The following is a 15,263-nucleotide window of genomic DNA, read 5'->3' as shown; positions in this document are numbered from 1 at the left end:
TATAAGGGTGGAAGTACCAAATACTAATAATTTTTGGCGATAGTTTTTTTCCTGTAAAAAAAGGTGAATGTTATTCTGCATTATTTGTTTGTTCCTATTATATTTTCCAAGTAGCATACTAGAAATGAATAATACTTCTTTAAGTTATTTATGTAGATTTTGGTTTCCTCAGTTTTTAATTCCTAATGCGTTTTTAGTTAACGGCTCATATAAATATTTAAAAAATAAGCAATAAAAAGAAATTGCCTTGTTTCTCCAGTGTATGTATTGAAAAAGTCACATTTACAGATGCAAAAACATATCGTGTAAGAACCCACTGGGAAAATAGTAGGGATGCGTATCGCCAATGAAGATTTGATACATCGGTGTCGCGATATTTTAAATTCACAATATCAGATACCGATATATTTAGTAAAATAATATCGAAAATATCGATATTTTTTTTTGCGCACCACATATATTTCTAAATAAAAGGCACATAAGCATAAATTCAAATAACGAAGTTTCTTTGGATAAAACGCATTTTAACCCTCTAGTAGGCCAATTTTTTTATGAGTTGAAAAATTCCGGAATGGGTGATTTTAGCACGAGAAATCCAAAACTGATGTCCATTTCGATCTGTGACAGTAACTTTTTCCTACAGGGGAGAAAACCCAAGACCGTCTGGAGACGGGCTCGCCGATGTACTTACTCATATTTTCAGCTTTCTCTTACACAATGTTGACCTACGAAGCGGCAATGCCGTCTGCAGACGGTCAAAAATGCAAAACTGGGGTTTTTAATGTCGGCAAGCCGGTCTGTAGACGGTCTGTGTTCGAAAGCAATTTTCTCCATTTCGAATGGTGACATAATTATAAAACTTATATTAAAATACGGTGCTTTTAACAACGAAATCTACCGAATTTTTTTATATCAAAAAATTTTTCAAAAGAAAAAATTTATTTAATTACGAAATTACTAAATAGCAAGAAATAATTAATTTTAACCGTGTTTTCAAAATCTGTAATTCAACTGCCAATTAAAATAAAATGGATTGACATAACGGATTAAAATTTACTTCGCCGTAAGGGTAGGATTTTTGTCTAAAGATCGTGCCTTACGAATAAAGAAAAAAATTATTATAGGTGCACTAAAAAGGTGTTTAGTTAACGACCGTCTGGAGGCGGTTCTGCCTACTAGAGGGTTTGAAAAAGTAATAAACAGAGTTCAGCAACTTTGATTTACCCCTCCTCACAAGCAAATCTAGGACTTTCAAAGAGACACACCTTTTCATATGTACATACAGATCTTCTTCTTATTTCTTCTTTTTTAGCGCTGTAACCGCCTAAGCGATTTTGGCCGAGTTCAGCAAAGCAGGCCAGTTGTTTCTCCTATGTGCCAACTGACGCCAATTGGAAACGCCAAGTGAAGTCAGGTCCTTCTCCACCTGATCTTTCCATCGCAGTGGGGGCCTCCCTCTTCCTCTGCTACCACCAGCGGGTTCCGAGTTGAATACTTTCAGAGCTGGAGCGTCGGTGTCCATTCGAACGAAATGGCCAAGCCAGCGGAGCCGCTGTTTTTAATTCGCTGCACTATGTCCATATCGTTGTAAAGTTCATACAGCTCATCGTTCCATCGTCTGCGGTACTCGCCGTCGCCAATGCGTAAAGGACCGTAAATCTTCCGCAAAATTTTTCTCTCAAACACTCCAAGAGCCGCCTCATCGGATGTTGTCATTGTCCATGCTTCTCCGCCATATACCAGCACGGGCATGATGAGTGACTTATAGAGCGTGGTTTTCGTACGTCGAGAGAGGACTTGACTCCTGAATTGCCTACTCAGTCCAAAGTAGCACTTGTTGGTTAGAGTGATTCTGCGTTGGATTTCAATGCTGACATTATTATCGATGTTAATGCTAGTTCACAATTAAACGAAATTCTCTACTTTCTCGAAATTGTAACTGTCAACAGTGACGTGGGTGCCAAGGCGCGAATGTGCTGACTGTTTGTTTGATGACAGGAGATACTTCGTCCATTCGCTTTGCTTCCCTATACAACTTGGAAAAGGCAGAACAGACTGAGCGGTTTTTATTACCGATGATGTCGATGTCGTCGGCATAAGCCAGCAATTGCACGCTCTTGTAGTAAATTGTTCCTGAGCGGTTCAGTTCTGCAGCTCTTATTATCTTCTCCAACATCTGGTTTAAGAAGTCACATGAAAGCGAGTGTGAACGGCTCGGAGAGGTCTTTCCCAATTCTGACGGGGCTGGTGGTATTGGTCAACGTCATTTTACACAGCCGTATGAGTTTTGAGGGGATGCCAAATTCAGACATAGCGACGTATAGGCAACTCCTTTTAGTGCTGTCAAAAGCGGCTTTAAAGTCGACAAATAGGTGGTGAGTTGCGATCCTTTTCTCGCGGGTCTTTTCCAAGATTTGGCGTATTGTGAATACCTGGTCTATGGTGGATTTGCCAGGTCTAAAGCCACACTGATAAGGCCTAATCAGTTCATTGACGGTGGGCTTCAGTCTTTCACACAATACGCTCGATAAGACCTTGTAACCTATGCTTAGAAAGCTGATCCCGCGGTAGTCGGGGCGAATGGCGGGGTCACCTTTCTTGTGGATTGGGCAGAGCACACTTAAATTCCAGTCGTCGGGCATGCGTTCATCTGACCATATTCTGCACAAGAGTTGATCATGCACCTTATCAACTCCTCGCCACCGTACTTGAATAGCTCAGCTGGCAGGCTGTCAGCTCCAGCATCTTTGTTGTTTTTGAGCCGCGTTATTGCTATTTGTACCTCGTGAAAGTCAGGCGGTGGAACGTCGACTCCGTCTTCATCGAGTGCGGGCTCGGGTTCTTCTTCTCCACTACTTTCCGTGCTGATACCATTTAGTAGAGCGGAAAAGTGTTCCCTCCATAATTTAAGTACGCTCTGACATCAGTTACTAGGTCGCCATTATTGGTCTTGAAACCTTCCGTAAGTCGCCTAACTCTCTGGTAAAATTTTCGGGCATTCTTCCTGTCGGCCAGCATTTCAAGCTCTTCGCACTCACGTATTTCTGCCTCTCTCTTCTTGTTGCGGCAAATACGTCTCGCTTCCCTCTTCAGATCCCTATAGCGGTCCCACATAGCGCGCGTTGCGCCCGATCGCAGCGTGGTTTTGTAGGCGGCATCTTTTTTCTCTGCAGCTCGCTGACGCTCCTCATCGTACCAGTTGTTCTTTCGGGCTCGCTGAAATCCGACTACTTCTTCGGCGGCGGTACTTAATGAGCGGGAAATGTGGTTCCACTGCTCGCATATGTCGGTTTGTTGAAGAGTGCTCTCTGAGAGCAGGTGTGAGAGTCGAGTAGCGAAAGAGCTGGCTGTCTGTTGTGATTGCAGCTTTTCGACGTTAAGCTTTCCTTTCCTGTACAAACAGATGCGATCAAATAATTAGCAACGAAATTCAAAATGATATTGTTTGCAAATTGTGTTCATTTATTTATTTTAAATAATTTTAATTTAAAATATAATTCAATCCATAACAGAAACCACAATAATAAAAGTTTAAAAGCTTGCACAAATTGCAAAAAATTAATCAAATTTTAAAAAATTTTCATCAAAATTTAAAAATTTTTAATTAGAATATTTATTTTCGGGTGTGCAGTTTTGTAGCTAATTCAATTGTAGCATGTATAAGAACCCCCCGCTAGGGCAGGCACCTTGTCGTTGGTGCGGGGGCTTAGCTGAATCGCCGACCAGTCCGCTCGCCGCTTCTGCGCTGCCTTATCTCCAGATTAGGGCTGCCGGCGAACGGTGACCAAGATCTGCCACCTCCTGATCCAGGGTGTGATGCGACACCGTGCCTATTGGACGGTTTGCAGCCAGGAGGGTATAAACCGGCTGTATTATAACGGCGCCTCTTCGCCACCGGGCCGCATCGAGGAGTATCGGTGGCCTTACCGCGACATGGGGCGCTGGCGCGGCGGACCAGATGAGATCCTCTTCCATTAATTAGACTGCTGAGCTCTCCTAAACAACTAAACAAAAGCAAGAAAAACAACAACAACCAAAACATAAAAGCAAACGCGAAAACAAGCCACAACTGCAACTATCGCTAACCCAGCAGCAACAGCGTCAACAGCAACTACAGCAGCAACTGATGCGAAAATAGCAACAACGACACAAAAAACAGCAACGGCCACGCACGGCAGTAACATGCTGGCATGCACCAGGCGCAGGTGCCTAAGAGAGCCTAACCGAGGAAGAGGCTGCCCTCTTCATAGAACACGCCAGAGAAGAGAAGCCAAGCACTAGCAGTGGCGGCGTGGATCGGGCGCAGCATCGTTCGGAGGGCCTTACGGGAGCAGAAGCATTACTCCCAAAGAACAGGCATCGCTCTGCAAGCAGGCATCGAACTGAGCGTCGGCGTCGCTCCGGAAATCGGCGAATGAAGCCCGCGATATGGCGGAAGTACGGCAAGAGGTGGATCGAGAGGAACGTGAGCGCGAAGGGCGCAAGCGCAGGGGCAACAGAGCTGCAACCGGTGGTAAGCAGCAGAGTGAACTACCCGCACCTGCTGAAAAGCAGAGAAGCGGGTAACAGCAACAGAGGCCAGGGTCGGCAACAGAAGGGAACCACTCAGCAGCACAGCTATTCTGATGCTCTTAAAGGCATCCAGGTGGCTGTGTTGCCCTGTGATTACCCTACAGCTTCCATATGCCCTGAGGACCCAACCGTACTCCAGGATGCTATTATGGATAAGGTCCTAAAAGGGTGGAAGCACCCACTGGTGTTCTGTGGGGTTTATTTCAGGTCAGGCATGCTCCTTGTGGAAGGCACCGGTTATTGAGGGGTGGAAGGGACCCGTGCTATCCACCAAAAGGGGGAGGCATCCCGCCGGTGCATATAATCTCGGTGTTCCTCCCAAGATGTGTCGAGAAATCGGCTGAGTATGTGCTGGGGCTCATCCAGGCCCAGAACGAGGGTGTCCATACGGCTGCGTGGAAGGTGGTATCGTGCGGCGCTGAAGACAACGGTCTCAGGCGTAACCTGGGCATCGACGAGGCGTCGTAAATCAGCATTAAGATGGCCGGATTTAACGTCAACTTCCGGTACAGCTACATCACGGTGAGGTCGTGGTGGCAAAAGACAACAGGCAGCAAGGAGTCAGAGTCGCAAGACATGTGTGTTGACTGACTCCCCTGCTGCCCCAGCGACCGAGTCGAACACGGCCCTACCAGCCAACCAGCTGACAGAACCGGCACAGGTACCAGCCAACCATCTAACAGAACCGGCACAGGCACCAGCTCCTGTGAGTTCCGGGACAAGTGCCCCCGACAACGTGTGCACCCCACAGGAGCTTCTACCGGACATTGGCAGGCTCGAATTCGATAGAGGAGGCGAGGGCGACGCGCGGTTCTCGGATATCGACGACGAGCCCCAATTATGAAGTCACCAGCAGTACAAGTAGCCCAGGTCAACCGGCATCACGCGGTGGCCGCCTCGGCGGCCATTGCAAGCAGGTTTGCCACGGAGTACCCGGGAATACTCCTAATACAGGAACCGTGGACCTACAGGGACCAGGTGAGGGGCCTCAACCACAATAACAATAAGGTAATTTGGGACCTCTCCTGCGATAGGCCCAGAGCGTGTGTAGTGTTGAAGAATAATATTAATTATTTTTGCATTACAGAGTTTCTTACACAGGATCTGGTAGCGGTTCAGACCACCGTGAAAGTTGATGGCAAGGAGATGGAGGGGTGAGTGCCTATATATTATTAGCGAAGACCTGAGCATTCACAATGTCGGTAATGAACCAACGTTCATTACTAGGGTCAGAGAGAAAGTTCTCGACATCGCTCTCAGCAACAGACTGGCCAGTCCTCTGATCGCTCAGTGGCAGGTCTCATCTGAGCCTTGACTGCCGCATCACATTATTATCCGGTTTGCACTGGGAGTTGATTGTCAGACAGGTTACCCCAAGAGAAACCCCAGGAAAACAGAATGGGCCAAATATGAAGAGGTACTTAGACTGAACCTAACCAGGATAGAGGCACAACAATGAAAGGTAGATTGTATGGCGTTAGAGGACAGGGTTAATAGGCTGAACTACTGAACTGAACTATTTTGGATGCCTTTACGCCCAGATGTCCCGTGTCAAAACCTAAGGGGAAGGCTCAGCCTCCCTGGTGGTCACGGGAACTCTCGCTTCTTAGGAAGGAGGTGCGCAGACTTTCAATAGGGCAAAGCGCACCGGGAACTGTAAGGAATACTCAGTCAGTCTGACAAAATACAATAAGGAGAATAGAAAGGCCAAGCGTAGCAGCTTCAGGACCTTTTGTAGGAACATCGCATCCACTCCTGCAGCACCTGCACTTTCCGGACGCCATTCCCACCCCCAGGGATACGATGTTCCGTGTGTTCAGGCCATCCCCACCGGACTGGAAGCTAGCTAAAAGCCTTATAAACCGGTCAATAGTGCGGTGGGCTTTGGACTCCTTCGAACGGTACAAGGCCCCTGGGGTGGATGGTATATGTCGTGTTGCTGAAGCAGGGCGGGGAGCTTTTACTTCCACATCTTGTGGTTATTATGAGGGACAGTCTAGCACTGGCCCACATTCCCAAGTTGTGGCAGAGGGCCAGGGTTATCTTAATCCCGAAGGCAGGCAATAGAGATTACTCTCTGACCAAGTCATTCAGGCCGATAAGTCTCACATCCTTTATGATAAAGGCAATGGAGAAAATTATTGACCATGAAATCAGGTTTAACACTCGGAAATAAACCCCTCTGCATTCCAACCAGCACGCGTACACGAACACTGCGCTGTATGCCTTAACGGACGAAATACAAGGGGCCTTTGAGTGAGATGAGGTGGTGATGTGTGTCTTCCTCGATATTGAGGGGGCCTTCGATAACGCCTGCCATTTGGGAGTCCACAGAGCCCTTGAGAAACATATCGTTCAGCTAACCATCCGGCGATGGATAGCAAGGTTACTGCAGACCAGGATCGGCGAGACGGAAATCGGTGATAGTATCATTCAAATACAAACGACAAAAGGGTGCCCGCAAGGGGGGGTATTATCTCCTCTACTGTGGACCTTAGGTTGTCTACAAAAGAAATTTCAAGACCTACACCTACAACAAGGCGACCTGGTGTACCTCTATTATGGAGAGTCACATACAGGCGATCAAAATACAGTGGTACCCTGATGGCTCCAAAACACCTGAGGGGATTGGAGCGTTCGTGTATGGCCCCAGGCTGAAACTTTTGGTACCCCTGGGAACGTTCCCTAGCATCTTTCCAGCTGAGGTCTACGCCATTAGAATTAGCCCAATTCTGAATATTAACGAGGATTTCATTTCTTGCGGATTTTACTTTTCTCGAGAATAAAATCCTCCTATTCTAAACTGCAAGGGAGCAGCATTTTCCCGGAAAATTTCGGAGCAGAAACTTCGAACTTTCGAAGAGCTGTGTGACAGTTTTTGACAGCTCAACTCCCGCCATTTAATTTGCGTGTTTTACACATTACAAGTGAATTTGCAATTGAAGCTATTAATAAATTAGTGCGCGAAAATTTCAATTCTTTATTTTAAATTGTGGTTCAAACTTTTGACTACATGGGTAAGTTCAAAGCTTTTTATTTCGATATCATAAGGGTACCCTTTGCTATGTTCAGTTGCCACTGTGAATTTTGGAAGCCACATTATTAATAAGCTAGTGCTCCGGAAATTTAAATATTTGTTTAAATTAAAGGTTAATCGTTTGTAGGACAACGTTCAGTTTTGGAAGCGCTCATCGACATTTGCAACAAAAAAATAACTAAAACAATGCATTCAATCGCGTTTCGCTTAGTAGCAGAGGAAGAGCAAAAACGGTTGATAGCGCAGAGTCGAACGACGAAAATTGCGTGATGCCATAAATCCATTCGAGTTGCCGCAATCTTTGTAAGTTACAATTTTTTGACCGGTGCTACAAAAAGGTATCGCTAAGCGAGGAATCAAAGATAGGAGACCTACTAGAAAGAAGCTGAAAGCATCCTCCGACGTTCCGGAAGCTGAACTAAATATTAAGGCTTGCTTAATAAAAAAACAATTACTCTAGCAGTAACGAGTTTAGCAGAACATCATGAAGAGTAGAAAAGGCACTTGTGAGCTAAATCTTATTACATTAAACGAGCAACTCTTGTATATATATATATATCCATAGCGTTCTCGGGAACGATTTCGATGAAATTTTTTACACAGATAAAATTTTGGATTTTAAGGTTATCTGAATAGGCACTATCTCCAAGAAGACTCTATAAGGTTGCCACCTGTTCAAAATTAGTTACAAATCAATTAAAACATCGTAATATGGGTATCAATTGGAAGGTATTTCAAAGATCCCTAATTACAAACTATTTTAATAGGGTTGCCACCTATTTTGAATCGCACATTCATTAAATTTTTTTTTAGAAAAAAAGGTAAAATATTAATACTCATGGGTACCAAGAAAAGGTTCTTAAACAATGCTTTCCCTAAATACAAAATGTTACCCTTAAGATATTAGCATAAGGTTGCCACTTATTTTCGATTCTACACAATTTATCTAAAACATCGCAATATGCATATCAAAAGAAAGGTATTGTTGAGAACTTTCGTCAGAAAATATTTTCCATCAGGGTTGCCACGCTTCTATGTAATACAAATTTTTATTTTGTTAATTTCAATCAACATTTTTTTAAGTATGCACAGTACATATACGCTCAAGATATGTACCATTCATTCCAGCGTATTTCGCAATAGGGTTGGCACCTAAATTTTGGAGTAAGAGATTTACTTAATTGATATCGAAATCCATTTTTTTTTATTTCAAAATATTTTTTAAAGCTATCAGAATCTTGAAAACTTTAAAAAGTATATGCACTCCGGTCAAAGCTCGGTCAATCTGGTACTAAATAATAATTAAAAGAAGTTATACATATAAGCGTTCAAAAAACTAGAAATTTGTATAAAAATAATAATTAAACCAAATACTTCACATTTTCATCTTCAGGAAGTTTAGATGTTTCTTCGAAGTGCCTTCTCTGCTCTTCATGATGTTCGGTTAAACTCGTAACTGCTTCTAATAAAGCTTGCTGAGTCTTTAGTTTAGCTTCAAGAAGGTCGGAGGATGCTTTCGGCTTTTTTACAGTAGATCTGTTTTCTGGAGCTACATTTACTGGCGGTGGCGGAGGCGATGGTTCGTCGACTGTAACAAGTGGACTTATTTCAGACTCACGTATCTCTATTTCCACTTCCTCTAAATATTCTATAAAGTCAGACTCGTCACGCTCAGGTTCTTCAATGATCCTAGACACACTTGAAGGTGGCAATCCAAAAGTAGACGCCTTCAACACTTTCCTTCATCCCAATGAGTTTATATATGTGGGACAGTAACAGGACAGCAACCCAAAACGATACTGGTCATTGCAACGCTGACTGCCAACGAAACAGAAGACAAACTAAGAAACGATAATAACGGACCGAATTTACTCGCTCGACAACCACCAACCTGAACAGTCGCCAAACTGCCTACGTGTGTTAAATAATTAAAACGCAAGTCTATCGGGTTTTTTTAATTTAAACTAACACTCGGTTAGCCTACATATATAGCTTCCTCATTGGGAGAAAGTTTCTTTTGGGTGTTTGGGCCACCACCCGTGCCTTTGCTGGCTTTTAAATTTTGCGCCGCCTTTTGACGCACATATTTTCTTTTAGTCGGTCCACCTATAAAAAGTAAAAAAAACGACAACTTAAAACGAAAACTACTTATTTAATCACTTTTAAAAACCTTTTTCCACTCAGTCGTATTTTTTGTGGGTGGACCTGCGGAGCTTAGTTCTACTTCAGCGTTCCGCCACAACCGGGAAACTTCGTCTCTATTGCCCTTATGGAAGCCACGTGCAATGTCCGGCCTAGCTTTTCATCTGTTGTTTGGAATGAAAGGATTAAACGTTTTATTACACCAAATTTTCTTTAAATTGTGATTAGCTTCCACTCCGCAACGCCTGGGTTCAGTCCCTGGTCAAAGCAACATCGCAAAAAATATAGAAAAAAGGGTTTTTTCTTAACAGCGGTCGTCCCTCCGCAGGCAATGGCAAACCTCCGAGTGTATTTCTGCCATTAAAAACAGCTTCTCATAAAAATACAATCGCCGTTCGGAGTCGGCGTAAAACTGTAGGTCCCTCCGCTTTGTGTGACAACATCAAGGCGCACGCACAAAAACGGAGGAGAAGCTCGGCCAAACACTAACATATGTGTAAGCACCAATCTATTGTTATTATTATTATTAATACCTACTTTTTTCGCGAAATACATTTTCCCTTTTTCGAAAATCGTTTAGAATAGGAGGAAAGGCAAAAGAGGAAAAATCCTCAGGAAATTTTTATTCATGATAGGAGGAAAGAGAAATGAGGAATGTGCCGAGGTTAACATTCGCAGGAATTATAGGAACGAAAGGGTACTTATATTAAGCGATAGTCAGGCGGCACTTATGGCTCTCTCAGCATTCGAGAATAAGTCCTTGGTTTTAGAGTGTTTAGAGAGGCTTAAAGCACTGGCAGAGGTTAATGAGATTAAACTGATGTGGGTACCAGGCCACATGGGGGTCGCAGGTAATGAGGAAGCAGACTATCTGGCCAGAATGGCCGCTGCCCCGACCCCGATAGGACCTGAGCCCTTCCTTGCAGTGGGACCCAAAACCGTAAAGGAAATGCTCAGAAAGGAAAATACCAAACTAAGCGAACTGCACTGGCGTAACACCATGGGTCTACGTCAGGCAAAAAGAATACTAGGAGGAGACAATCTGATAAGATATAGGTTACTGATGGACCTCCCCAAGGAGAAACTACGAATAATGACAGGGGTTTTGACGGGCCACTTAGAGGCAGGCTTACAGGGCACCTATATAAACTAGGAATCTGGTCCTGCGACTTGTGTCGCTTTTGCGATGAGGCCAAAGACAAACTCCTTTACACCTTCTTGCGGAGTGTGAGGTCGTTGCACGCAGGAGAAATAGGAGCATAGGGCACCTGTGGCCTAGAGAGGAGCACATACACTCACTACCCGAGGGATCTATTATACAATTTTTAGAGTACCTGGGGCTGGTCGACGTATTGTGATGAGCTAAGGTCACAATAGACCTACCTGCCGCAGTGCTATATCTAACTATCTACCTATCTATCTATGTATAAGAAAGTCCAAGTTTCTAGTCGTTAAAAATTACCGTTGATTTTTTAGAATTTTTTTTTGTGAAGAGTGTTGCTGTTTTTTGATTATGTGTCATATTTATGGATGCGCAACACCCTCCACAAAAAAAAATTCTAAAAAATCAACGGTAATTTTTAACCACTAGAAACTTGCACTTCCTTACACTACAATTGAATGGGCTACAAATACCTTGTTTATACCGACACATAAAACGCTGTGACTCAGTTTGGTGTGGTTCAAATTAGATGCATAAACAAAATTTCAATGCGCGTTGAAATCGAAAAGTGTATTGACTCAAATTTGTTTTCAAATCAGTTTTTTATTTCTCACATCGGCTAGAAAACCCGTATAAACGAATAATTCATTTAACGAAAAATCAAAATTGGCCATTTTTCTTTATACAGCCCGTTTTTAATTGTATTTATTATTATAATAAATTTGTTTTGCTGTTCGCTTGCATTTCGGTCCACCGCGCAAATTTTATATTAAATAAATATCGAATAAGAGGAACGTAGTTTATTTACTTTATAATACGGTTTAGGGCCGTTTTCTAATGTAAGCAGTAAAGTTGCCTTTACTTACAGGGCAGATAAATTGTTCCTTACTTTAAAGTATTTTCGTGTTTTTATCATAAGCAGAATATGTATACACAATCAAACTTGTATGCATACTTGGTCGCTTGTCAGTTCAGTATACACCTATGCGACACGTTGTTCAAACATCATTTCGTTGTCATCGTTGAAGTGAACGAACATCTCGGTATGCCGATCTACGTCTTCCCAGCAAGCATTTATAGGTACAAATTATTCATACTAGACTCTTATTGCCCTCACATACGGCTAGTTATGGAGTCATGTTTGTAGGTTTTTTGGTGAATATACTAATCCCGTTTTTTTCAATACGCAGAAAGTAGTTCCGCTTCTCTTCTGTGGCCACACAGAAAGGAGAATTCTATTTAGTAAAGGTTTAATCCCTAAGCGCGGCTGAAGACCGCCTCCGCAAAAGGAACATTTTAAATATAAGAAATGGTATATACCGTGGGCGGGCCCCCTTTTCTCTGGCAACACGGAAAGGCTCAAGTCAATGCCTACTCTACTCAAAACAAGGGAAAGTTTAGATTTTTTCCAATTTTTGTAAGACAGTCGGAATTTGCATTTCTGTAAACGGCGGCTCATGACCTCTCTAAACTGAGGTGTAAGAGGAGCCGTGCCCCTTCTCGCTCCGCCCACCGCGCACACAACGTAAACGAAAGTTTCTGAAAGTTTCTGTCAAACATATGTATAGGGATGTATGTATGTGTTCGTATCATTATTATACATATCGTCACCTGAAATGGAAAAAGTCGTTACAAACATCGTCAATGAAATGGAAAAAGTCGTGTCTAATAATCTTTTTCATAAAACGATGTGGGGAGTTGTAATTCGATGAAATCCATCATATCAATCACAAAGTGAATTTAAAATTTTTTATCAGTTACGACTTTTCGCATTTCAACAAAGAAGTTAGTTACGTCGTTTTGCATTTCAGGCGACGATATATGATATATGTAGTTACATAAAGGTATTAATAAAAAATTAAAACTATTAAAATTTATTATTTTAATGATTAATCCTTACAGTCTTCTGTAAAGATATAATGTGAATCAGTTTAAAAAATAAAATTGACTTGTTTGTGACTCCAAATGTTTGTTGGGTTTATACTTTTCTATACAAATATTAAGTTCTGTCTGCATTGTGTACTATAAACGTTCATACCTGTCGCAACAACGAGCAGAAAAAGTGAAAAATTTCAATTTTCTTCATACATGTCTGCTGATCTAGAATTTGGTATGTGTCTAAGCCGCCGCTTAAATCGAATTCAGCGGCCGTGCGCGCATCCTTTGGCGGCAGTGGAGTCGAAGCGACTCCGAAAATAATTACCGAGCGCGCACGGCCGCCTCCCCATCGTCGTGCGAAATCAGCACAAAGCAGTTCAGCTAGCAAACGTCGGACATCGCGCACGCGCCCCCCTTTTTTACTCAACAACGGAAGTTACTGCAAATATTTTTAAAACCATTTTAATAAGTACTAGTTTACGTACATCGTATATATACATACATATATACGCTTACCCGTAAAGATTGAAATTGTAAAAAACTAAGCCACACAAACAGAAAATTAAACTTTGGAAATCATATATTTAAAAATTTAAACCAAAGCATTTATTTTAAGTGGAAATAAAGTGTGTAAAGAGGTGAGTGCGAAGGCGACCAGTGGATTATTCATGGTCCTTCGCAGCCAACCGTGGCCCAGCTCCTAAGGAAAAACTTTTTAAATCTTATAACAACTCAAAAAAAAAACCCTACTCGCACGTCCGCAAAAAATTAATATAAAACAGCCAAAAGGTGGAAAAAACAATAAAAAAAAAAATCATTAACTAAAGTGCATACAAGTGCAAGTAGTGTGTTAAAAGTTGGGCTACTTGAGTCTACACATACATTTCGAAAAAAAAAAAATTGCCTTTTTTGTATACATACAAACATATACAAAAATAACAATAACTGTGAAAAATAAAAATTTTGGTGAAAAAAATCCATACAAAATACATACAAGGCAATCAATAAAGTTTAGTGAACTACCACAAGCTGTGCCCCAAAGAAGCCCAACAACAACCGAAGGTTTTATCAAAGCGTCATCAGCAGCCATCACCTAGCCAAACCGTCGGCCAGCATAAGGTCGATCATCTGCAACTTCATCAGTATCAGCGGCAACAACAACACCAGGCGAAAAAACATAAAGGAGCTCACTTACATACCTATACATACATAAATCAAGGAAAGTAGTAAGTAGGCAAATTTTTAATTTCCTTAAAAAAATTTAAATAACATAACTTTTATTTTCTTAAAAGTTATATTATTTCTAATAAACTGCCAACGGGCATACATACGTGTGTACACATACATACATATATATATATATATATAATTTAACAAAAGGCATATTTTTTCTCGCCAAAACGGTTTTACTAAAATTGCGGACATTTTCTTGCCGCCCAAAAATTCCACAACGGCAATTTGCCGCTATTAAAATTTTGGTAGAAAAATTCCGTTTTCCGGAAGGCGGTATAGCTCCACATACCGCCAAATATATATATATATATATATATATATATATATATGTACATATATGCAAAATTTTATACATAATCCAAACAAAATTCCGTTGCAGTTTTATATGCCTACTGTGTCCCACTGTGCAAGAACAAAATATTAGCACATTAAAATCATATACTTTCCTCTGCTTACCAATTTTTGCCGTTGGTCGCATAGTTAGTTGAACTTGGCTTAACAAAGTGCCGAAAACATAAGTGCATTTTGCCCCATATACCATATGTACATACGTTCGCACATATAAGCATTGTTACAAGTTGCATTTTCTGCTACTATTCCTATAATAGCTAAGAGAGTCGCTGTTGCTCATCGGACAATACAGTCCACACATACCAAACGCACTCTAGCTTATTTTCATATCTTTCTACCTCGCTTTTCTCTGCTGCACTCACCAAGCTAAGAGAACGTAAATCAAAGCCCCCTCTCCTCAGCGGTGAGCGGCTCTTTACGTATTATTATATCCACTTGTGCATTCCCGCACACATACATACATACGCATTGTAATTAAAACAAACTCTCTGGTTTTTCGTACTTGTTCACCCACCACTGCGGTGACAAAGCGTAGCTTAGCCATATCTTCGGCTTCATATGTAAATATTTGCAAATACAAATTCTCTGTTGTTTTCGTTTCTTAACTCACCACTGCTGTGACAAACCATAGCTTAGCCATATACTCGGCTTCATACGTAAATTTTTGTACATATCTACATAAATATATTTTTACATTCCACATATTCTGCACATTTCTTCTTCTGTCACACGAATATTATCCATAACGCGATAAGAAGTGAGTTCAAGATATCAGATACATGCAACCCAGTAGGGAAAGCTCCCGAATTGCATTGGTCTAGATAGTGATAAATAACCATTACTTTTTCAGTATTTACATAATTATTTATATCACATTAAATATTTATA

The 15,263-nt window shown here is 41.7% G+C and overlaps 1 long non-coding RNA gene across 1 annotated transcript; it reads left to right on the top strand.

Annotated features, from left to right (window-relative positions):
* Window positions 1–264: 264 nt before the first annotated feature.
* LOC108360429 (uncharacterized) lies at window positions 265–14,514 on the top strand. The gene is made up of 3 exons (XR_001847104.1): window positions 265–275; window positions 8,693–8,700; window positions 14,436–14,514. It is a non-coding gene; the product is annotated as an uncharacterized LOC108360429 (long non-coding RNA).
* The last annotated feature ends 749 nt before the right edge of the window (window positions 14,515–15,263 follow it).

Source organism: Rhagoletis zephyria, unplaced genomic scaffold (assembly GCF_001687245.7).
Source record: "Rhagoletis zephyria isolate East Lansing unplaced genomic scaffold, Rhagoletis_zephyria_1.1 Rzeph_scaffold_00569, whole genome shotgun sequence".
NCBI classification, from domain to species: domain Eukaryota; kingdom Metazoa; phylum Arthropoda; class Insecta; order Diptera; family Tephritidae; genus Rhagoletis; species Rhagoletis zephyria.
This window is presented reverse-complemented; position numbering and strand designations above follow the sequence as displayed.